The sequence below is a fragment of the Nannospalax galili genome, unplaced genomic scaffold, assembly GCF_000622305.1.
Source record: "Nannospalax galili isolate Female #2095 unplaced genomic scaffold, S.galili_v1.0 scaffold287, whole genome shotgun sequence".
Taxonomy (NCBI): Eukaryota; Metazoa; Chordata; class Mammalia; order Rodentia; family Spalacidae; genus Nannospalax; species Nannospalax galili.
The window spans coordinates 886,263-911,432 of NW_008357493.1; the positions used below are offsets into that span (position 1 = coordinate 886,263).

Consider the following 25,170-nt stretch of genomic DNA (forward strand, 5'->3'; position numbering starts at 1 on the left):
GGAGGGAGGAAGGAAGGAAGGAAGGAAGGAAGGAAGGAAGGAAGGAAGGAAGGAAGGAAGGAAGGAAAGGAAGATGGATCTTTTCAGAACTGATAACAGACCAGCTCCAATTAGTGAAAAAACTGGACCAAGAATTCCAATGTCTCTCTGTGTCTCTGTCTGTCTCTGTGTCTCTCAGTCTCTGTGTCTCTGTGGCTCTCTATCTTTCTGTCTTTGTCCTCTTTCTGCACACATGCACACATACATCATTTCTCTACTTCAGTTGGGAGGTTTATTCAATTTCAGTTCGGTTTCATACAGTTCAATATTACATTAAATTTTTTTTAACACAGTTTAGATGTTTGCTTAAAGCTTTCTGAATTAGAGCATCTAATTGCCCACTGACATTTATGAAATCCAATACCATTATTTTGGGGAATATTGTTCACTTGGAAGAGCATTGTATAAACATCTATGAGTAAGCTTTGTCATTTTAGAAGACATTTAGCCTTGAATGTGTTCTCTCTACCAGATCAGGACAAATTTCAGAAGGAAAAACTCATCTAGGAGAACATTCATTTTGATTTATCGAAATGAGAAATACAAATTCACTTCTCACATGAGAATTGCAAAGTTACTCTGAAACGTGCTTTCTGAGGAATGGTTGCAGAAGCTATGGCTACAGATTTTGTGTTTGAGAGGAAAAGGAGGACTTGTGACAGCAGAAATGTCATTTTCTGTTACATTGGCTTTTTTGCAAATTCACTTTTTAATAAGGAAAAATTCATATAGAATTAAATTTAGCCTCTAAATCTTTAAAATCCAGGTGTTTTAAAAATAATCACAGAATTACACAGCCATGAACACTGATTCTACACATTTCCTCAGTCCAGGAGAAAGCTGTAATGGACAGCTGTCATCCCCTACTTTTCTGTTATCAACCTCTTGATTCTGCTAATCTACTTCCTGTCTGTGGATTTATTTGTTCTGGATATTTCTTTTTTGTAATATTTTATTTATTGTTATTATTTTTTTATTTTATGTGTATGAGCATATTGCCTGCATGAATGTAAGTGCACCCATGTCCTGCAATACCAGAGGAGGTCAGATGAGGGAGTTGGATCCCCTGGAATTAGAGTTACAGGTGACTGGGATGGGTGTTGGGCATCAAACCTGGATCCTCTGCAAGAACAACCAGTGCTCTTAACTGCTGAACCATCTCTCCAGTCCTTGTTCTGGATATTTCTTATAAATGAAATCATAAAATATGTGACATTTTTTGTATCTGTATTTTCCACTTAGCATCACGTTTGCTAGGCTAGTCAATATTGTGGCATGTGTTAATGCTTTGTCCTTTTGTGGCTGAATAATAGTCCATGTCATAGAACACTGCAGCTGTTCATTTAATTGTCTGCTAATGCACATTTTAAAATGCGATGAGGGGCTGGAGAGGTGGCTCAGTGGTTAAGAACACTGGTTGTTCTTGCAGAAGACCTGGGTTCGAATCCCAGCACCCACATGGCAGCTAACAACTGTCCATAACTCCAGTTCCAGGGGATCCGACAGCCTCTTCTGACCTTCGTGGGCATTGCACAACGTGGGTGCACTTGCCTACATGCAGGCAAAATACACATACACATAAAATGAAAAAAAAATTAAAATGCGACTATGCCAGGACTTTTCATGTAAAGGTTTTTGTTGGGGGCACATGGTCTAATTTCTTTTGTGCATCTATGAGTGGAATAGCCAAGTCATTTGATAACTGTGTGTTTACTTCTTTGGAGTATTACAAGGCTGTTTTTGAAGTGGTTCTACTTTATTTTCCCACCACCAGTGTATCATGGTTCCTATTCCTCCATATTTTTCCCATTACTTGTTAGTGTCTCTGTCATTATTGTTGTTGCTTTTGTTTTGAGACAAGGTCTCCCTGTCACCCCAGCTGGCCTGTAACTGCTGTGCACACCAGGCTGTCCTTGTACTCATAGACGTCTACCTACCTCTCCCTCCTGAGTGCTAGGATTAAAGGTGTACACTACCATGCCTAGCTCTAGTGTCTATCTTTTTATTACCTAATAGCTTCCTTTTATCGTTTTAGGTCTCTTTGTGTAACCTAGGCCAGCCTGGAACTCAAGACCTTCAGGCCAGCAACTCTCGAATGCTAGGACAATGTCCAACTTAATGCTTACAGTTTTCTTTCTATAGAAAATTCCCCAAAGGTACTGTCTCAGGTTCAACATTTTTCTCTAATGATTGTAAGTAGGATAGTGGGTTAAGAGTCCGAGGTTTTTAATCTCAGAAGTACTTCTGACTGTCTGTCTTCCACCAATAATCCAGATAGGAATCACTGCTCTACGTGATTTTATAACATTTTCAGGTGGTGCTGAATAATCCTGTCATGCTTCTGGAGTCTCAAAGATTAAAAAATGTATTACACCTCAAACAACTGCCACCTATCTACACTTATAATCTGCAGCCAAACAATAACATGGCATTACTATTGTACATTCAATGAACAATCATCTACCGTGCCGTGTGAGAAAGAGAAAAGATAGAGAGGTTGATCAGAGTCCATTTTATTTATTTTTAAAAACCAGTTTATATTTCCATCACTTTATTATAATAACAGACTATTCTATTCTGAAGTGAAAGCCTTCAGAGGAAAAGAAAATAACCATATCAAAATAGATTTTGTTTTCTGACAATTATCTTCCAGTTGTTTTCACATTAGAAAGGTTTTATATATAATATTTATAATATAATATAATATTATTAATTATGTGTGGTCTTTTTGAGACTGAGTCTCCCTGTAACCACAGCTGGCCTGGAACTCACTGTGGAGACCAGGCTGACCTTAATATCATAGAGATCTGCCTGTCTCTACCTCCCAGTTGCTGGGTTTAAAGGTATGGGTCACCATGCCAGACAGGTTTTATATCTTTAAATGATTTTATGTATTATTTTTATTATTTTTTATGTGTAAATGCCTGCATGTATATAAGTGTACCCATGTCTGACCAAGGAGGTCAGAAGAAGGTGTCAAATCCCCTAGAACTGGAGTAACAGATGGTTGTTAGCTTCTATGTTGGGATTCAAACCCAGGTCCTCTGCAAAAGCAGTCAGTGCTCTTAACCACTGAGCCATCCCTCTAGCCCCAGGTTTTATATCTTAAGGCATTGTTTAAGTTTAGGGACTTGCATTCTACAAGTCATCAAAATATCCAATGGTTTGGCCAGTAGAATAAGCAAATCGAATAGAAACAAACAAAAATTAGAAAAAATTACAAATAGTTCCATATTTTAAATTTTCAAATGAAAAATGATATAATGGAAAAATGACAAAACTGCATAAATTAACTCTCAAGCCCACAAAAATTCACTTCAAATACACACACATGCCAATAGCCTTTTATTTATCTAAACTGTTTAATACCTAGAACTAGTCAAGAAAGTTACTGTAGACTTACACATTAATAAACTCTGACCAAGTTTTGGTCTTCAAATACATATTGATTGCCCATATTTCTCAATAGGAACTACTTAGTTACTATTTTAAAATAATAGAATATATATTAAATGTATTGCATTAAAATAATGTTGAATACAGTTGTATAACTTGATTAAAAAATAAATTCACATTCCAAGAGTGGTGGCCCAAGCCTTTACTCCCAGCACCTGGGAAGAGGAGGCAGGCACATCCGTGTGAGACTGAGGCCAGCCTGGTCTATATACCAAATCCCAGGCCAGTTGGGGCTACAGGAAGACCCTGTCTCAAAAAAGAAGTTCATATAGGCTTCTGGAAGTACTTTATAACTAAATGATGCACATCACTAGTTTTCTTAAGAGAAATGGAAGTATTGATAGGTGAATCACTCTCCAAGGCAATTTGAGAATGAAAATCAACAGTTTGCAATAGTCTGTTTAGCCCTTTGTCCAATGGTCAGCGTACTGTGCTTTCCAGTGGAGCAACATCTGTGAGCCACATCACTAGCACTGGGCTCTTTGAATAAAACATCCAATATGCACCATCAGTCCTCAAGCCTGAGAGCCTTATCAGCTCATCAACTGGGCTGATGTGTGGGTGTGCATGTGGAGAGAGAGAGAGAGAGAGAGAGAGAGAGAGAGAGAGAGAGAAGAGAAAAGAAAAGACACTGGTCCTCAGGGGCAGGGGAACGAATATTCCACAGGAAATTAAAATCTATGACTTGCTTCTGCTGGTGATGAGTGTAGGTAGGATCATCATGTCTCAAAGATCGAAGAATGGCTCTCAGGATCTCTTAAATTCTCTCACTATATACTTTTAATATAATTTCTTGATTTCTATTCTTGATCGCCTTGAGCCATCATTTCAGTTAGCCGAATGTGTTGCCTACAGTCAATATAGATACAAACTTGTTCATCCTAGTTTCTGTTGCTGGGTAGTAGTAGGTATCTACAGTTTTCAATTCTCATATCTAAGGTTTTTACAAAATACAACAAAGCTTAAGAGAGGCCACACATTAGTTTTAAAATCTTCGTAAGTCAAAAATACATTTTTATTATTATTGGTATACTCCATGTATGAATCTGATTTTATTCAAAAAGATATGAGCAAGATTGATCCTTCCCAACAAAAGTATTGTGAGTCACAGAAGGACTTGCCATTTTCCTTCACCCTGTAGACGGAGGATCTACACATGGGACACAGGTGCTGGCCCCTCAGCTTGTGTCTCAGAGTGAGGATGGTTATAAAATAGCTCTGCTAATCCTCTAAGGTTGTATAGCATGAATGAGAAATTTTAGTTGTTTTCAATAACTGAGATTTGGGACATGTTTATTACTGTATCTTACTTGGTACACTCAAGCCTTAGGAAATATGATTAGGCTAATATAAATAACAGAGGAAAACTGCATATACACCTAAAGATGTAACTATATAAATTCTAAGGTGTGTAAGTCTATGTATATTTGCTATCAGTAACAATGTCAAAATAAAAATAACTATAACCATTCATGTATTTTACAAATGAAGTATTTATACTATTTTATAAAAAGTAGCTATGTGGATCTATTTAAAATTATAAAGTACTAAAATATTGAATGCATCTTCCTTTTAATTTCCCTAAATTGAAATGAGATAAAAAGAAATATATTTATTCTTTTTGACAATAAATGAATTGGATATTTAAAGAGTTTAATATCTTTTATAGTAAGTTCCAGGGGATCAAGTTTTAATATCAACTCTTAATACAGAGCTCCTATCTCCAGAGCTGTTGTTTTAGAAAATTTACTGACCTACCATGCATATTTACTAAACAATATCTAATAAATATATTTCTTTGTTAAAGGAATAATTCTTCAGAATTATTGTGAAAGTTGAATACTATTACATTATCTGGTTACATTATCTGGTAACTCATATTTGGTTGTAGCAAAACCATTTAATCTTCTTTAAAATCTCTGTTGTTTATTTTATTTGGTGCCATAAATTACAGTCTTGTGGTCTAATGTGTACATAAATCCTTAGCACTATTTCTTGGATATGAAATATTCAGATCTAAATGAATGAATATAGGTTAAATCTTTTGAATAAAAATGGACAATTTTTATTCTGAAGAAAAATTGCATTAATAGACCCTCCTAACAGGAGCAGAAGACTCTTCCTACATACCGGTACTGGCAGTTCAGAGAGTTACTTTTATGTATTTTGATCTTTGTGTTCTAAACTCTCATCATTTATCAAATCCTTTCATTAAGTTCTATAATCATCAAAACACATGACATATCTGAAGGCATTATTATTCACAATGTGTCTGCAATATTTGCCTCCTTGATTTCACTGTTCGTCCTTGTATCTCAGCCCTGATGTGGTTATCACCTGTCCTCTCTGCCCTTTGGTTTCCTTTCATCAGAACTGTTCTTTGGATTTTTTTATATTATATATTTTAGTCCTTAAACATATGTAAATGTATAAACATACATGAAAACTGTGAAATGTAGGAAAAATTATGCAATATACCTAATTACTTTAATTCCTAGTGTACCTTCTAGAAAATGGAAATGGTGTCTTCATTTTTATCAATTAGCATGCTTTAATTAATGAATTAATCAAGTTGTTTTTCAGTCTCTTTACCTAGGGAACATACTTCCAAAGAATAATAGCATGCCACATTCTCACCATCTGTAAATTTTTCAACTGAAGTCGTAATTTATCTCCCTCTTTTGTCAGAAAACTAGACTTCCAAATTTTCTTGCTTCATTTATCAGAGTGAAGCATACTTGCGGGGATGTTTTTAACCTATGTGATTTCTATGTTATGCGGTTTTTGAACCACTGAATCATTACTTTTTTACTCATGTTTACAGAGGTGTTATTTATTTGGACAGAGAGAAGGTTATAATATTGGAAGTCCTCCAAACATTTTCAATTAAACTCCATACCACATGTAGTGATTTTGATTATATTTATAAAAGCCTCTGTGGCTTAATTAACTGTGTTGTTGTAAGTTAGCTTCAGCAAGAAGTGCCCTGAGAGGCCAAGTGATGAGAGAACTTTAGTGTTTTCCTCCAGTGGCACGTTTTCCAAATATATTTTTATTGAATTTTTGTGAATTTCATACAATACATCTTAATCATATTTGGACCTCTCCTCTATCTGCACTACTCCAAAGCCACACCACAGGATTTCATGCATTCTATCATACGTATTAACACTTATTGAGTCAAGTTTATGTACCCAGATATCCCCTGGTATAAGTTCATCCAGGGGAGCCTGTTCAGGCTATCTAGCATCACTCCCCTAAAGAAGACTGATTGTCTCTCACCCAGTAGTGATGAGTGGTCAGTACTTCCTTGGCTAAGGTTGGGGCCTCCTGCCCATTTTCCAAGCTCTATGCTGGTTTTTGTCTAATTGAATTTGTATAGGTTGGTCTTGTACATGCTGTTACCATTGCTGTAACTTCATATGAGCAAGTTCCCAAAACCCTGGAGGACTCTGTTTCCTTCTGGTCAAATACCACCCTTAGTCTTACAATCTTTCTGCCCCCTCCTCTGAGTCCTGGGTGGGTGAGGTTTAATATGGGTCCTATCCAGGGAAATGCACTCCGCAGTCTTTTACTCGCTATACTTTGGTCACTTGTGGCCTTCTGTGTTCATCACCCTCTGTTGTATGCAGGGGTGGTTCAATATACTTAATATAAATGTAATAAACCATACAAATGAACTTAAAGACAAAAATCACACAGTCATCTCAGTAGATGTAGAAAAGGCCTTTGACAAAATATGAAACATATTTCTGTTAAAAGTTCTAGAAGAAATTGGACTGGAGGGAACATACCTCAATATAATTACAGTTATATACAACAAACCCACAGCCAACATCATTTTAAATGGAAATAAAACTGGAAGGAGTCCCATTAAAATCAGTAACCAGACAGGACTATCCACTATCTCCATTCCTTTCCAATATAGTACTTGAAACTCTTGCTAGAGCAGTTTCAAGACAAGAGAAGGAAATTAAAGGGGCACTAAGTGGAAAAGAGGTCAAATTATCCCTATTTGCAGGTGATATGATATTACACATAAGAGACCCCAAAACTTCCACCAGAAAACTTCTAGAAATCATTAACCAACATTTTCAGCAGTGACAGTTTACAAAATTAATTTATAAAATTTAGTTGCTTTCTTACATACCTATATCAAGCAATTGGAGAAAGAGTTCATTAAAAAACCCTCCAATTCACAAGTCTCAAAAAATTCTAGACATAACCTAATCAAGACATTAAAGATCTCTACATTGAAATTTTAAATCTTTAAAGAAAGAGGTTGAGGAAGACAACAGGAGATGGAATGACCGTCTCCCATGCTCATGGACTGGTAGAATTAATATTGTGAAAATGATGAGCCTACCAAAAGGAATCTATAGATTCAATGAAATGCCAGTTAAAATGCCCATGACATTCTTCACTACATTAGAAAAAAAAAATCCTAAATTTATATGGAACCACAAAATACCCCAGATAGCCAAAGCAAGCTTGCGCACAAAGAGCAATGCAGGGGGAATCACCATACCAGATTACAAGCTGTATTACAGAGCTGTTTATAAAGACAGCATGGCACTGGCACAAAAACAGACACACACATAGATCTATGGAGCATAATAGAAAACCCAAACATGAGTGCATCAGCTTCAGCCACCTGACGTTTGACAAAGGTGCCAAGAATACACCCTGGAGGAAAGACAGCATCTTCAATAAATGGTGCTGGCAAAACTGGATCTCCACATGTAGAAAGACAAAATTAAACCCTTATTTATCACCCTGCGCAAAATCAGCTCCAGATGAATCAAAGACCAAATTATGAAATCTGAAATTGTTAGAAGTAATCATAGGTAGTACTGCATAAGCTATAGGTGCAGGAAAGGACTTTCTAAATCAGGCATCAGTTGCTCAGGAATTAAAGCTAACAGTCGACAAATGGGACCTCCTTAAACTAAAAAGCTTCTGCACAGCAAAAGAAACAACCAAGGAAGTGAAGAGGAAACCCATAGAATGGGAAAAAATTTTCACCAGCTACACATCTTCCAAAGAATTCATGTCCAGTGGCACTTTTTGAGAAAGCAAGTAGGATTTAGTTTACTATATTTGAGTGTACTGGTAGACTGATCTTTAAGTGCTCAGTGTCAGTGGAAATACAAGCACTAAATTATGGCCTTTCCAACCTAGTTCCTATGAACCATAAAAAATGAGGAAGAAATTACTTTGCTAAATAATCTGGATAGCTCTTCCTTACCAGAAGAAATGGTTCTGTACTTAATGTGTTCAGTGTTCATCAAATGGTGAGGAAAATAAAGGAATTTGTGGGTTGTTATCAGAAGCCAAATCTGGACTGTGTTGTATTATATTATGCACAGTAAGTGATAAGAAATCAGTTTGGGACCATGTAGCATTAATCACTTTATTCACTATTTAAATTAATGAGTTTAAACTATTCACTATTCTGCCTTTTTAGGTTCTAAAACCATGCAGTAATCTATTACATGGTATCTAAGCAGAGATGAACCTGTTTTCTATTTGTTTCTTTATACCCAGAAGAACTAATTAGAAAGCCTTAAGCTGTGTATGCATGCTATATTTTACTTTGGTAATACAATTATTATTTGTTGTAACATTATTGAAGTTACTCCAGAAAGGAAACAACTAAGACCCAATGAGAACCACAGGAGGCATATTCAGCATCCCGTCTCTGTCTTCAACATGTGCTGGCATATCTCTTTGGGGATGTGCTATAAAGTCAGCAAAAATGGCCAAAGGTATGCTGCCCAGAAATGATGGTCTGTCCACTTGAAGGATCTGATCAAATCCATTACTGAATCTGTCAGTCATATAATGAAGCATTGCTTATTTGTTATTATTATTATTATCATTCATTACAATGAAGGCAGAATTTTCACACATGGAGAAGAATTGCTAAAAACAATGGATAGAAGCTATATTAAATAAGATAAAGTATTCAAGGTCTCCCATTCCTGGTAGATAATTATTTATGTTTCTTATTTTCCCTCTTTTATATTGCCTGTCTCCCTAATATTTTTATATTCAACAGGACAGGAAAAGAAGATATTAATATGATATATCCAAAATTTTTATATTTTAAAGATAGTATAAAATACTCTATTGGTTTTCTCATTGCTGTGACAAAAATATTAAACAGAAACAACTTAAGGGAGGAAGGGGTTAGTTTGGTTCTGTATTTCAAAGAATTCAGTCTATCATAAGGAAGTGGTGTGGTGTAGTCAAGCAGTACACCTCATGGTGGGTCAAAAAGTAGGGAAAGTGAGTCCAGGTGCTAAACTGGCTTCTCCCCTTTTATTCTGAACCCATAATTAAATGTCTCCCTTCCTGCTAATTCTCCCTGGAAAAACCCTAACAGATGCATCCATCTGTGAGCCTTCCCTGTCCTCTAGGTGATTCTGACACTCAACTTGTAAAGGAAGATTAACCATCACAAATACTTCAATGGACAAATAATGAAGTATTTTTAATTATCTGTGTTTCTTAACCCATAGTCCATTAAATTGTGCCACTAACAAATGAGACACAGTGAGGATTTTTCTGTAAGTGTTCCAGTCAACAATCTTGTTTAAATGTTTTAACTATGGAAACAGAATATTTTGTATCAAAGATAGGAGCTGATTCAAATAAATAGACTTTATATTACATTTTTGCTTCATTTTTATGTGGTAAATTGAAAACCTGTGAAATTATTTGGCTAAGAAAACTTCCTTAAAAAAGACTATAGCAAATATTGTCAAAATCTATTTGAAATGAAAATAGAAAATTGGACAAGAATTTAATACCAATTTCTTTAGGCAAGATTAAAATGAAATATGTGACAACCATGACAAGTTTGTTACTATATTTATATATATGTTTGTATTAAAACATTGAAGTCATAGTAGGGGTTATAGTGTAGATCTCTGGCAGTTGTCTAACTGATTGCTTTCAATGTAAATGCAAACCAGGTATTTTCAGTGGGCAAAAATCTCGTCTGATTATCAGTCATCGTGTTCACAACACTACTGCCTCAGTAGAAGAATTTTTAATAGTAAATCAATCAGACAGAATGCCATCTCTTTGTCTAAGCCTTAAGTCATCTAGTTTGTCAGAACCCTGTGATACCCTTCTTGTATACACCTAATCTTACTAAAAATTAATAGCTCATTCATTGTATTGTGTTTGCAGCGTGAATTCAGATACTTAATATACTTCATACTCTATAGTATAGGCAACAGACACATCACATTTTCACAAATTATGTTGCTTACCAAATCTAATCAATCTAACATTTATTGTTCACTTCTTTTTTTTATCCTGTACTAAGCCAGGGTTAATGAAACAAGGGTTAATAGATTGACATTTTGCTTTTGTAAATAAAATTTTATTGGAAAACAGTCATTCTTTTGTCTGTATATGGCTTTCTCCCTGATATAATGGCAAAGCTAGAGTATTTGAGACAGAAAATATATGGGCAACAAATACTGAACTATATCCTATCCAGGCCTTTATAGATCGAATTTATAGTGCTTTGTGTTAAGCTTTAGAGTTAACTGTGACAGTATTGGGAGAGACGACTGAGTATTTTGAGAGTAAGAGGAAGAAAAGGCTTGCTCTGTTTAACAGAAGATACGCCCTTATTTGAGTAAAGCTAGAATTCAGTGTTCAGGTAATAGTAGCCTTAGGAATATACTGGCCTAGAAAACAATTTCTACAAAGAGTGAATAAAATGGGCAGAAACACTGAATGAAAGGGACATGCACAAGGCACCATGAGTGGCTTGCTGTAATCTGGCCACTAATGAAACTGAGGCAGACTAATTGTCATGAGTTCAAGCCTGGGTTATATAGTAAACTCTAGTCTAGACTTAGCTACAGAGTGAGACCTTTCATAACAAAACAAACAAAATGAAACAAAAAATAAAGGAGGAATTAACTAGTGTAGAAAGGGTCCAGTGAGATAGCTTAGTGGTAAAGGTGCTTGCTGTCAAGATGGATACCTGAGTGCAAGTCCCCAGAACCGACATGGTCGAAAGAGAGAACTCACTCCAGCAAATTATCTGTCCTCTGATCTCCACATGTGCGTGTTCCTTTACCAACCCCCTTCTTATAGAAACTAAAGAAATACATGCTAAAAGGGAAAAAACGAAACAAAACAAAAACAAGAAGCAAACTCCCATCTGCTAAAAGATAAAGAATAAGAATATCCCAGGACAAAACCTACCTGGATTGAATCTGCCTCTTTGACTCACACCTGCACTCTCCGTTATGACAGATTCGAGGAAAGGAAAGCAACCTCTTTGACAGGATTTCTCATTAGCTTAGGGTTTACTAGTAAGAAAAATGCCTTAGTAATTTTGGATTAATGATGTCATGGAAATGCCAACTTAACCTTGCTTAATGCCGATCCGTTACATCATTGCCAAATGTCAAAGATAACTCAAGTTACCGCATTCCAGATCCTTCCGAGTACAACACAGCTAATTTACAGTCCTCTTGCCCCTTCGTGCATCTCAAATCATGGCAGAATGTGAGAAAGCAAGTGCAAATCAAAAATGATTTTATTGAAAGCTACTTGTATCAGCAGAGCATTAATATGGCAACTTTTAGCTAGGCCTTTTGGTGCAGGAGTATGAGGCCCAGACACTTGAAAGGGTGAAGCAGGAGGATTGCAAGTTCAGGACCCACCTAAACAAGACAGCAAAGTGAAGGTCATCCTGAGGAATTTGTTGGGACCCTGTATTTAAAATACAAATTAATTTAATGAGTTAAAAATAAGCTTTTAATAAAGGAGCTGGAAATGAGACTCAGTGGTAGAGTACTTTTCTGTATATACAAGGCCATAGACTCAATCCCTCATCACACAACATTTTTTTTACTACCAGTCATATCAGTATTTTGAGAGTTATGTTATCTAGATATTGGAGATAAATATATTCATTGGGATGAGATAGTGGGTCAGTGCTATGAGGCTGAGAAGACCATGATTTAATCCAGGTTCTTCCATAGCCAGGTGCAGAACCCATTAGGCCATGAGCTAAAAGGGTCCATACCCTCTCGGTGACTTTGAACATAGGTCCATAGTCCTTCTTTCCTTCTCTTTCATCACTGTCTTTAGTGTGTTGACTCTGTTCTGACCCACTTGAACCCCTAGATTGCATGCCTGTTTTCATGGACCCCATGTCTGGTACTTGTGACTCACCTTCACAGCTCGGTCAAATCTGGACTTGCATGACTAGCTAGAGGGACTGAAAGCTCGCAGCCCCTCTGGGGGACCATGTGTCGCAGCCACCTGTGCTTCTGTCTCTGCTTTCTACCAAGTGTCTGTTCTGGGAACAGAATAATAATTATTTTGTGTAGCACTCTTTCATTTGGAATATGATGATTAAGATGGATGAAATTTTGCTTTTCCATAAATATTTATTTCTAGTGTGGTGTCTTTTATTTGGAAGAAGGAAGAATTCTTTGGCTTCGTATTTAAGTTTTTAAATATTTTAGCCTCTTTTCCATTTAAAATATTCATGTCACATGGATGCTGGTAGATAATATTGTGGTGGTTTGAATGACAATGTGCCCCATAGGCTCCAAGTATTTGAACCCTTGGTCCCCAGTTCATTGTGCTGTTTGGGGAGGGTCATGGAATCTTTAGGAGGTGTGGCCATGCTGAAAGAAGCACATCACTGGGGGTGTGTTTTGAGAAAATATAGCCCACTTCCAGTTTCTCTTTCTGCTTCCTATGCCTGCTTAAAGATGCGAGTGCTTAGCTTTCTGCGTTGGCCACCTCTGCCTCATGTCTCCCAACCATGATGGACTCTTACCATCTGGAACCATAGGCTAAATACTCTTCCTTCTGTAAATTTCCTTGGTTGAGGTGTTTTATTACAGCAACAGGAAAGTAACTAATATAAATACCAAATGGTCTGGCCTAGTCCAGTGGTGAGACTTTTAAGGCTTGCATAGTTCCAGAGATGAACCAGCAAATATTCTGAAGTCCTGGGCAGTCTTTTACAAGCATACTAACTGCTTTACTATATTTTCTTCCTAAGTCTTTGCATTGTTTGATAGTTGTCCAAAGGATTGGGGAGGATGAAATGCAAGAAACTGTAGTCTATAGTCATATGTTGAGAAGCCTCATTCAGTTATTCTGCAGGAAGGCTGCATATGGTTAAAGCTACTGTTGCATTTCTGTTGAGATGAAGAGATAGACTCTCAGAACCTATACTCTTGAGTGTAGTTCATTGTAATTATAGAAGAGGCAGTAGCAAAGCCCAAGCGGCCTAATTCATGCTCTTGTCTAGACACATTCTTCTGGATAATTCTATTACATAACAAGAGAAGTCTGGAGGGATTACAGTCTTCAGATCATACTTATTAGTAAATAAGATTTGGGAGGGTTTAGAGATCTGCACAGCATATGATAGAGCCAGTGTGCTGAAATTGCTCTGGCCTGCTCACAAGCAATAGTGACTCCAGCTTCTTTGCAGGAAGGTCCCGGGATATACTGTCTATGGGATCCAGTTTACCTTTAGGGAAGAAAGGTCGGATCATGCTGCCAGTATCATGCCGTTCTTTCACAAGTATTGACAATATATCAAAACAGCTTGCAATCCTGGTGTTGTATACCTCGGGAGGCAGTGAGGGAAGCAGTCACTGGGCACCATGACATTCCCTCAGAGTAGATGCCCTCCATCATCCACTCTTCGTATACCCTGGACAGTTTTCTTTCACTCTCATCCATTTTGTTTCCTTTAAAAGAAGCATTGCAGCATTCCAATAAGTAGTGTTTCTTTTCCTCTAAGCTGTTGTTGAGAAGAACAATTAAGGGAATACCTGTGATATGTTCTTGTAAATTTGAACTAACACTACAATTATAAGAGATTGCAAGGGTTCAAGCAGATCTACACATGATATCAAAGAGAACTGAATGAAGGAAAACAAGATCAGTATTCTTTAATTGCTCATTCATCCTTCCAGCCAACATACATGTTAGTGTCCTGCTAGAGCAACACACAAGGTATCTAATCATAAAACTTCTAGTGTTATTTGTTAAAAGAAACTAAACCAGAAAGCAAATAATTATAGGAAATCCAGACAGTGGGTAAGGTAGAGTTAGGGACTGGTCTAAGAAGGGTGATCAAGAAACCTCTCTGGGGTGGTCATATTTATCCAGATTTGAGTGAGAAGGGAGGGCCAAAGGAGAACCAAGGGAAAATGGTCAGAGGAAATGAAAAAAGTTGTACAAATTTCAGATTCAAAGGATGGAGACTTGCTGGAAGAGATCTAAATGGTACGTATGGGCTTGTTTCCTAAAGAAATCATGTCATAGAGGATGTGAAGACGGCCTTCGCAGATACATTTAAAACATGAAGACTGGGCTGGAGAGATGGCTCAGTGGTTAAGAGCACTGGTTGCTCTTGCAGAGTACCTGGCATTGATTCCCAACATCCACATGGTGGCTAATAACTGCCAACAACTCCAGTTACAGGGGAATCTGATGCCTTCTTTGCATCTCCGTGGGCATTGCACTAACACACATGCAGACAATATACTCATACACATAAAATAAGATAATAAGTAAATTTTTTTAAAAACACAAAGGCCAAGCTGTCACCTGGTTTGTTATGTATGCTTTATATCATTGGCACAGAGGACTTTAAAACTTCCTTGGGTAATTGTGCTGCACATCCTTATTAAGAATCAAGCTTCTGATCCCCAGTGGGCAGTCTTACACACAGGTACACATGAGCATCATTAAAAGAATTCAGTGCAATATATATATAACCTATGTATATAAATGTAACACTAATAATCAAAGAAGAAGACAAGAAACTGAGAGGGGGTGGGGGCATGGGAGATATTCTCAAAAGGCCAAAAAGAACCACGGCTCTGCAGAGCTGTACAGTAGACATAGGCCAGCCACAGGAGGATGGTGCTAGAGACTTTTCCCTGCTTTCCAACTGAGCCAGTAAGATTTAAGTGAGTGCTTAACAGTTGCACAGGACTTAATGTCCTGTGGGGTCTTTTCCTCATGCTCTGTTGAATAAGTAGAAAGGAAGTCAGTCAAAGTTGAGAGAGAGAGAGAGAGAGAGCACTTTGGACAATAAATAGTCAGGCACATTCTAATCCTGACAGCAAACATACAGGATAATGATGTTTTGTTCAATATAGAAGATAATTGGTCTGATAAATTGTCCAAAAAATGCTAGAAAAAGGACTGTCTCAGAAACACACTTTGGATTTTCACCAGAGGTAATTTTAGTACTGAAGAAGTGCACAGAGGAATGCATTTAACTCTTCCTCTTCTAGAACAGCCATGGCAATTTTTTTCTCTTAAGTTCTTTTATTTTATTGTTTTTATTTATTAATTTTCAGATATAACTCATTTTTTATTTGTTGATTTTTTTTGTGTATATCATACAGAACATCCCAAACAATCTTATTCATCTATATACCAACTTCCCAAATGGCACCCTCCCATGGCCTCTCCCCCACCTCACTGAGGCCCATATACTCTGTCATCCCTATTACTTTCTACTGTGTTGTCGGTGTCCCCAGCCGTTCCCCAGTGCTTGTCCATTTGCTGAATCTAGTCAGCCTATTTGGAGTTCCTTGTTTTGGGAAGATCAGCCGTTACTCATCTAGCAGCAATCAGTTGTCAATATTTCTTTAGATAAGATTGGGGTCTGCTGTTCATTTTCCAAGTTCTATGCTGGGTTACTGTCTGGGAGTCTCTTGGGCCACCCTGGCCAGCAACTCAAAAGAAGGTATCTCTTATCTGGCATTGTTTCTTGTTATGTAGCCTTTACCTATACACATGGACTCTGAAAGAATTATACTGATCAATTTAGTCTTTGGTTATACTTTCCTTTTGGGTGTTTAAGATCATACAGTTGGTAAGACCATACAGTTGGCCCAAATAAAACAACTTATTTTTACTCTAAAGGTCGTTTGAGGATCTGTTCCTCTTGGGAGGAGCCCCTGGCTCCTTTCTTTTACCAGCTCCATCTATGTTAAGATAAGTTAAAGGTCCTGTTCGACCATGGCTGGCTTCACTTGGAAGCATGGAGGAAATGTTTCCTCTGAGTTGACCCTCCTCTTTGTAGACTGGACTGGTTCAAGTCCATCTGGTGGGGTCTCCATGGTCTCCTTGATCAAGAGGACAGGTGACTAATCATAGTTACAGGACATTATGTGAGATGTTCCATAGTCCCCTGGAACTTAGTCCAGGGCAAGGAGCAAAAACTGTCCTTTATGTCCCTCTGACCTAATTAGTATAGGCCTCAAAGTATGTCTGTTAAACATCCAAGGTTAATTCCACCAGTCTGGGACTTTTAATTACCATGTGCAATGTAGATAAAGCTTGGGCAAAGGCCAAACATTCTCAGATAAACCTTGACTAGACATATATTTTATTCCTTGATCTAGTTGTATGTATAATTTGTTAGGTTGTTGGACTAATATGATTCCCTCTGGTTTTTTAAATTTAGCTAGGTATTATTTATCTCTCACATTGTCTAACCCTTCCACCATGGTTTCCCCATTTAAGATGCTCCCACTTTTTCCATTTTCCTTTAATAATACTCTTCTTCTATGGTTCCACCTCTCTTGAGCTCCTTCTTTTCCTTTATCCCCTAGGTTCCTATATAACCTTCCCTCCCAACTCCCTTTAAAATAGCGCCATTTTTATCCATATCTCTCTTATTAATACCTGATCCAACTATTCTTCTCTCTCAGATTCTTCCTTTTCCTTTACCTCCCTGGTTTTTTTCAATTATCCTGGTTCCTGTAGTTATGTCTGGATACAGACTCACTTATAAGGATTTGGTGCTAAGATCCACATATGAGGGAGAACATATTTTTTCTGAGTCTGTTACTTTACTTAGTATAACAGTTTCTAGTTCCATCTATTTACCTGCAAATTTCATGATTTCATCCTTCTTTACTGCTGAATAGAACTGCATTGTATAAATTGAACCACATTTTTATTATCCACTCGTCAATTCAGGGACACTTAGGTTGCTTCCAGCTCTTAGCTACTGTGAAAAAAGCAGCAACAAACATGGATGTACAAGTGTCTCTGCAATAGGATGAGTTCTTTGTGTATATGCCAAGGAGTTGTATAACTGGGTCAAATGGTAGGATCATTTGTAGTTTTTTAAGAGTTCTCAACACTACTTTCCATTGGGGTTGTACAACTTTGCAGCCCCATCAGCAGTGGATGAGTGTCCCCTTTCCCCACATCCTCTTCAACATTTGTCATCAATGATAAATTTGTTCTATTGATCTTAGCCAGATTGACTGGAATAAGATGAAATCTTAAAGTGGTTTTAATTTGCATTTCCCTAATTATTAGTGATGTTAAACATCTTTTAAGATGCTTCTTAGCTGTCTTTATTTTTTCTTTTCAGAATTCTCTTTTCAGTTCCTTAGCCTATCTTTTAATTGGGTTACTTCCTTCCTTGATTCTTTGTTTTTTGAGTTCATTATATATTCTGGATGTTACACCTCAGTTAGATGTGTTGCTGGTGAAGATTTTGTCCCATTCTGTGGTTTTCTCTTCATTTCCTCGGTTGCTTCTTTTGATATATGAAGGTTTTTAGTTTAATGAGGTCCCATTTGTGGATTCTTCATCTTGGTTCCTGAGCAATTAATGTCTGGTTTAGAAAATCCTTTCCTACACCTATATCTTGTAGGTTATTGCCAATGTTTTCTTCTAACAGTTTCAGAGTTTCAGGCTTCACATTAAGGTCTTTGATCCATTTGGAGGTGACTTTTGTGCAAGGTGAAAGATAGGGGTTTAGTTTCATTCTTCTGCAGGTAGAGATTCAGTTTTGCCAGCACGAGTTGCTGAACATGCTCTTTCCTCCAGTGAATGTTCTTGGCCTCTTTGTCAAATATCAGGTGGCTGAAATTGCATGTACTCATATTTGGGCCTTCAATTTTGGTCCATTGATCTACGGGTCTATCTTTGTGCCAGTACTACGTTTTTTTTTATGACTATAGCTCTGTAATACAGTTTAAAATCTGATCTAGTAATCTGCCCAGCGTGCTCTTAGTGCTCAGGGTTGCTTTGGGTATCCTAGGTCTTTTGTGCTTCCATATGAATCTCAGGATGTTTTTTTCCAATCCTGTGAAAAATGTCATGGAGATTTTGATTGGCATTGTATTGAATTTATAAATGGCTTTTGGTAGGATGGTCATTTTCACAATATTAGTTCTTCCTTCCATAAGCATGGGAGATCCTTCCATCTTCTGATGTCCTCAATCTCTTTCTTTAAAGATTTAAAATTTTCATTATAGAGGTCTTTTATGTCTTTGTTCAGGATTATTCTGAGATCTATCTCTCTATCTGTCATCTATCTATCTATCTATCATCTATCTATCATCCATCATCTATCATCTATCTATCTATCTATCTATCTATCGATTCATTGTTCCTTTGATCAAAATGAATTATCTATCTGTCTCTTCTGATTAGTTTTAGTTTAAAGTCTATTTTATCAGATATTAGAATTGCAATACCTGCTTTTTTCTTAGTATAGTTAGCTTGGTATATTTTTTTCATCCTTTCACCTTACGGTAGTGTCTGTCCTTGAAAATGAGATGAGTTTTTTGCAGACAACAAAAGATGGGTTTTGTTTCTTAAACATTTATGTGTCTTTTGACTGGGGAGTTCAATCCATTGATATTTAAAGTTATTATTGGAAGATGTGTATTGAATCCTGTCATTTTTATTTCTGTTCACATTCTCGGTATAGCTGTGTATTTCCACAGTTACACCTTCGTTGAGTTTCTTTCTGTAACCCCTTGGGTATAATCATTCCCTTCTTAAGCTCTTTGTATTGCTTCAAGAACTCTCTGAAGGGCTGGCTTTGTGGACATGAATTCTTTCAGCCTATTTATGTCATGGAAGATTTTTCTTTCCCCTTCAACTATAGTTGACATTTTGGCTGAGTATATTAATCTAGGTTGGCATCTGTGGTCATTTAACACTGGGAATACTTTGGTCCAGACTCTTCTGGCTTTCATAGTTTGCACTGAAAAGTCAGCTGTAATCTTCATGGGTTTTCCTTCATATGTGATTTGTTGTTTTTCTTTTGCAGCTTTCCGTATTGTCTCTTTGTTCTGTACGTTTAATGTTCCATGGAGAGTTTCTTTTCTGGTCCTATTTGGTGTTCTGTATGCTTCTTGTATTTCCTATCCTGTTGAAGATCTGGTTCATACCATTATCTTGAGATTCTTCTCCTTCCTGTGTGCCTATGATTCATAAGACTATTAGTGACTCTTTCTCCTGTGGTTTCTAATTGGCTTATTGAGTGTTTCACTTCCTTCTTCATTTCAGCCTGAGTATTCAATATTTCTAACTCTTTTATGAATTCATTCAGAAGTTTATCCCTATCTTTTTTCAGTTATTTGATTTCTTTTATGTTCTTTAAATTCATTGAATTCTTTTTAATTGTTCTTTTGAATTCCATGTACTGTGTTATCTCTAGGAGATTTTCATGTACTCCTCTAGTAGACTATTGGTACTTGGTGAGGATATATTATTTTGGTTTTTCATGTTATTATTTTTTCTCTGTGACTTTGACATGTGAATTTCTTTTGTAGTTTCTGATTCCTGTATGAGACTCAAGCCTTCCTTTGTTGAGTTTTGGTCTGCTTCTTTTTGTAAACTTTATGTGCCTTTGTGGTTTACTTGTTTGGCATGAAAAGATGGTTGGTCTAGGCTTCCAGTTCTTTCTTTTGATTTTATATTGGAGTGGCCAAATTGCTTTCGTCTTCAGGAATTCCCACAGAGGCCCAAGTCTGTTGAGGATCAGATGCTCTCAGGCTTTCTTCTAAGGTCTGGTTCCTTCCTGGAAAGATGCTGCCCTCAGGAATTTGGGGGCTGTGCTGGCCTGGGAGCAGGGTCCAGGAAAGATACTGGTCTCAGGAAGCAGGTGGCTGTGCCACCCAGGAATGCAAAGGGAGGTGGGGTGGGAAGAGGCCCTGAGGGCTCCTGGGGACTGCAGAGAGGAACTGGGTTGGTCTAGATGCAAAGGTTCAGGAAGCAGTGGGGACTCTGGCCCAAGAGGTCAGCCCAGGTATATGGGGTGCCAAGACAAGGAATGGGCCAGTACCCAGGCTAGGAGGAGAGATGGGGTGGGGAGCTGGGAGGGTGAATGAGGATGGGGGAGTCAAGGCACAGTGGGTGTTGCTGGATTTACCCAGGAAAGATGCTGGCACCAGGTAGCTGGCAGCTGTGCAGCTTAAGGTACCATGGCAATTTTTATTAGTAACATTCTGTTTGCTTTTGTTACCACAAATACATTCACACAGTTATGTTTTTTTCTGTATTCTTTTTCCATTATATGTAATTTCTCATGTTTTGAAGAGGGATATGATTTCTCCTTGATAATAAAAGTAAGCTTTTGTGGGTGGCTCTCAGTAAGACTATCTTGAGCACATTTTCAATTTAGTCAAAGATGTGACCAGATGATTAAAATGATCCTCCTGGGGATCCTCCTGGTGATCTTTTTCTGCCTCCCCTTTTCATTTGATTAGCTGTTCCTCTAAGGATATGTCTTCTTCATAGCAGTGTTGTGGGTTTTGCTTTTGTAGACACCATGAGAACCTATTGAGAAGTCAGCTCATGCTCATGGGAACAGTTAGCCTACTTAATGGTAAGGCTGATACCAGTTCATATCATCCAGAGGTTATAAGGGACTGAAGTAAGGAACACCATTTAGGAGCTATACCTGTCCTCTGATGCCTCCTCAGAATTCCTCTTCAAACTCATGGTCTCTTGGAGTTGCCTGTCTCCAGAGTTCTCTCTCTCTTAACTGCAGCTGACTATTTGTCCATCATAGCTCACCTCTATATGGGGTTCTTAGGCCTGCTGAAATAAGTGGCCATAGATTGGGTGGCTTAACTGTGAGAAATTTATTGTCTCACAGTTCTGGAGATGGTGAGTATGAAGTCAAGGTCTCACTGTCTCCACAGCTTTTGTTGGTCTTGGTGTTCCTCGGTAGATGACAGCATATTTCAGTTTTGACCTTCATCTTTACCTGGTTGCATCCCATGCCCCTCTGTTCAAATCTCTGTCCCAATCTTGTCTTCCTCTTTCTTCTTATAGACATTAATCATCATATTTATGGTCTACCATAAATCCAAGCTAATTGCATCTTCAAAGACTCTGTGTTCAAATCAAATGGCATTCTGAAGTTTTGATGGGCACAATTTCACAGGAGATGCTGTCAACTTTCTTGGAAATCAAGCCTGTAACTGTCCCAGGCATGTAGGAAATGAGTGTGAGTTTCTAATCTCCTGTGTGTTAAGTTTTGTGTTAAGGGATGTACATGGTGTGCTGAAACCTAACTTCCAAGGTGATGGTCTCTGGAGATGTGAGGTGATTAGGTCCCAATGTTGGAGTCCTTGTAAATGGCATTAGTGCCTTTATAAAGGAGGCTCTGGCGAGGTAACTTGACTTTCTTACCATGTGAAGACACAACAAAGGATGCCATCGCTGATCTAGGAAATGGGCTTTCTTTTGCTAATGCCGTCATCTGAATTAACTTCCTAGGATCCAAAAACTTAAGTAATAGCCTTTTGTTGTTGTTAAACTACTCAATCTATGATATTTTTAAGCAGCTTACCTTAGTTACTCTTCTGTGGCTGTGACAAGATACCCTCACAAAAGCAACTTAAGGCAGAAGGATTTATTTTGAAATGCTACAGTTCCAGAGTGGACGCAGTCCAACATGGCAGGGAAGGTATGGCAACAGGAGCATGAGGCTGGCCAATCACCTTGCACTGGAAGTCCAACAATAGACAGAGAACAAGAAGTAGGACTGGGCTATAAAACCTTTAGACCCACCCCCAATGACATATTCCTCCAGTCAGGCTACACCTTCCAAAAGTGTCACAACCTTCCCAAATAGTGCCACCTTTGGGGATCAAGTTTTCAAACACACGAGCCTATGGGAGACATTTCACATTCAATCCGGACACAACTCAAATGACCTTGATGAGTATCAGAGTTGCATTCAGCACAGTATGGACCATGCACATACAGCATCATCATCGTCATCATTATCTTTATCCTGGGACATAGACAATAATCTGATAGGGATGAGCATCCCAGGCTCTGGGGCTGTGGAATGACTCTGCCTGGAGACTTGAGAGAGAAGGCAAGGGAGATACTGACAGGTCAGATATTTGTCCTTAGAAGAAGGGAGATGATTTTGAAGAAAGAAAATTGCTATGTAGACCATTCACTAAGGAATTTAGAGAGGGAATCCTATTTCCTATTTTGTAGTTCTCTGCTTCAATAAATTCATTCGTCTGTAAATAAAAGAATGTCATTCCACCTTAAGTCAATTTCATTTTTTCTATTTAATCACATGTGTTAAAAATGTCATAGCCTACTTCACTCTTCAAGTGAGAATATATTGCTATTCAGTCATTGAATTAACACAGAACATTTACACTCCAATGTATGTAGAGTTATAATGGTAAGGTTTTCACTTACCCAATCAATGTCTTCATTTATAACACGTTCCTGTAAAATAAATCAAATAAAGAAAAAATAAAATAAAATAAATTTTGTGTAAAAGAAACAAAAAAGAAATGGAGCAAAGGAAGAGCCAAAAGTTGGGCAGAGCTGAGATAAGGAACAATTGCTTATTACTAAAATCCTTCTGTACAATTTTAATTTTTGCAGTATGTATACATTGCTGTAACAGGCAGTGATCTCTCTATCCTAGCAATAACAGGGACATTTAGAAGTATGTGTCTATTCTCTTTAATGTTCATAAGCAATTGATGTGCAATAGAAATAAATTTGATACAATATGATGATGAATATTTTCTCAGTTTAATAGTTTCCTAAAAACTTCCTAATATATCTACATGTATATTTGTGAGCAAATATAATAAAATACTTCAAATTTGCACAAAAAAATGAAAAGAAATTGCATCAGAAGGTACAAGAAGATAAAGGACTATGATCTATCATTCATATAATTGTCCCTTTCCACCAGTGTATGCCTAGCTGAGGTGGGAGTGAAAGTCGGCATTTTTGGATAGATCTCCAGGGTGATTGTGGAGCATCTGGGCATGAAGGCTCAGGGTGAATGTGTTTCATGAAAATGCCCTTTCATGGCCCTTAATGGCTCAGAAACTTTAGATCTGATTTTAAGAAACACATTTTGAGATAGATAAGCTCTAATTATTCTCTGTAGAGTGTTTGAAATAAATTAGAAAATTATTCAAATAATGAGCAAGTCTAGAAATATATTGTATGTTGAAGTTTTGTGTGTAGGTTTAGATTCTGCTTTTTAAAGTATATGCACAAGATTTATGTTAGAATGAAAACACAGACTAAGTCCCAGATCACATAATTCTATACCATGAGAATTTGTCAGCAAGGCTTTTTTATTAGGATAATTGGAAACACAAAAAAAAGTTCAGCAGAGGAAAAAACAAATTCTTGCTCTGTTCTTGGAGAAGAAAGTTTGTTGTTTTCAAATGGTTTCTGGATTTAATCTAATGCCATTCTGATTAATAAATGTTCACCTTCCAAATGCTCATACAGCAATAACTTGGCCTTTTAGAAATACTAAGAAAATAGGTCAGGAAGGGCAGAAAGTTTAATTTGTATGCTAAAAGTTGTATTTTATATAAAAACATAATAAAAAATAGTTACTGTTTTGAAATGCCTATATAGCTACACTGTTACCTCATTTACAAACTAATTTCCAGTAGCAACTTAGACACATTGTTTTGACTTTGCCTAGTGAATGTCTAAAGAATCTTGGGACTGTGGGGGATATGACTAAACTCACAGAAAGTTTAAGAAAGGCCTATAACCTTAGGAAATGAGTGGACTGACAGGTCACAAAGCAGGCCTTGCAGCTTGCTGTGATATTGAGTAATCCCCAGGCTGCCTCCTAGATTTATAATTATTTGTTCAACCTATACTCATTTACTTTTTCAATAAACTTAATCACAATGGAAATAAGGAATGTGAAGATATTACTTGTATTTTTTTGCAATATAATTTGGTAGCTGTTATTTCACCTCATTGCATATATTGCTTATAGCTGCTGCTTGAATCCAAGGACTTGATTTCTATGCTATAAACTGTCTATGCAAGAGAAATTATATTTAGTGTCTGATATGTAAAGAAAAGGTCCAGCAAGCCATTACTGAAGGTAACAAAATACTAAGGATTGGTGGTAGCAGATTATGTTCATAGCAAGCCCAATTTTGAACATCTAAAGAATTGTTATTCAGTTATGACCTGAAGGGACTGTAGCTTTTTAAAATTATGTTTTTAATTCCTTTGTCATGAATTGAAACCCTGAGAAAATGGAAAATTACACAGCATATATTTTTTTTAATTTTTAAAAATTATTTATTTAATAACAACATACTTAGAAGAAGCATATCATTACAACACAATTGACATATTCAATAACGTTTTCCTGAGGTAGGATGCATCTCTTTCAAAAGTGGCTGTAAATTTTTAAGTTCACAGTTGAATTAATAGTTATATAATATTGAACTCAGTATATAAGCCCTGTGAGACATAAAATTGAATGAGCTTTTAGCCTTTAAAAAAGATTTCCATTTCATTTTAAAATATACTATTTCTTACAAAAAGACTCAGTTTTTGCTACTA

General features: G+C 37.1%; 1 protein-coding gene across 1 annotated transcript in view; it reads left to right on the forward strand.

Moving 5' to 3' along the window:
- Nucleotides 1-25,170, forward strand: part of Itgbl1 (integrin subunit beta like 1) — a 297,795-nt gene that overhangs the window by 164,491 nt on the left and 108,134 nt on the right. The window lies entirely within an intron of this gene.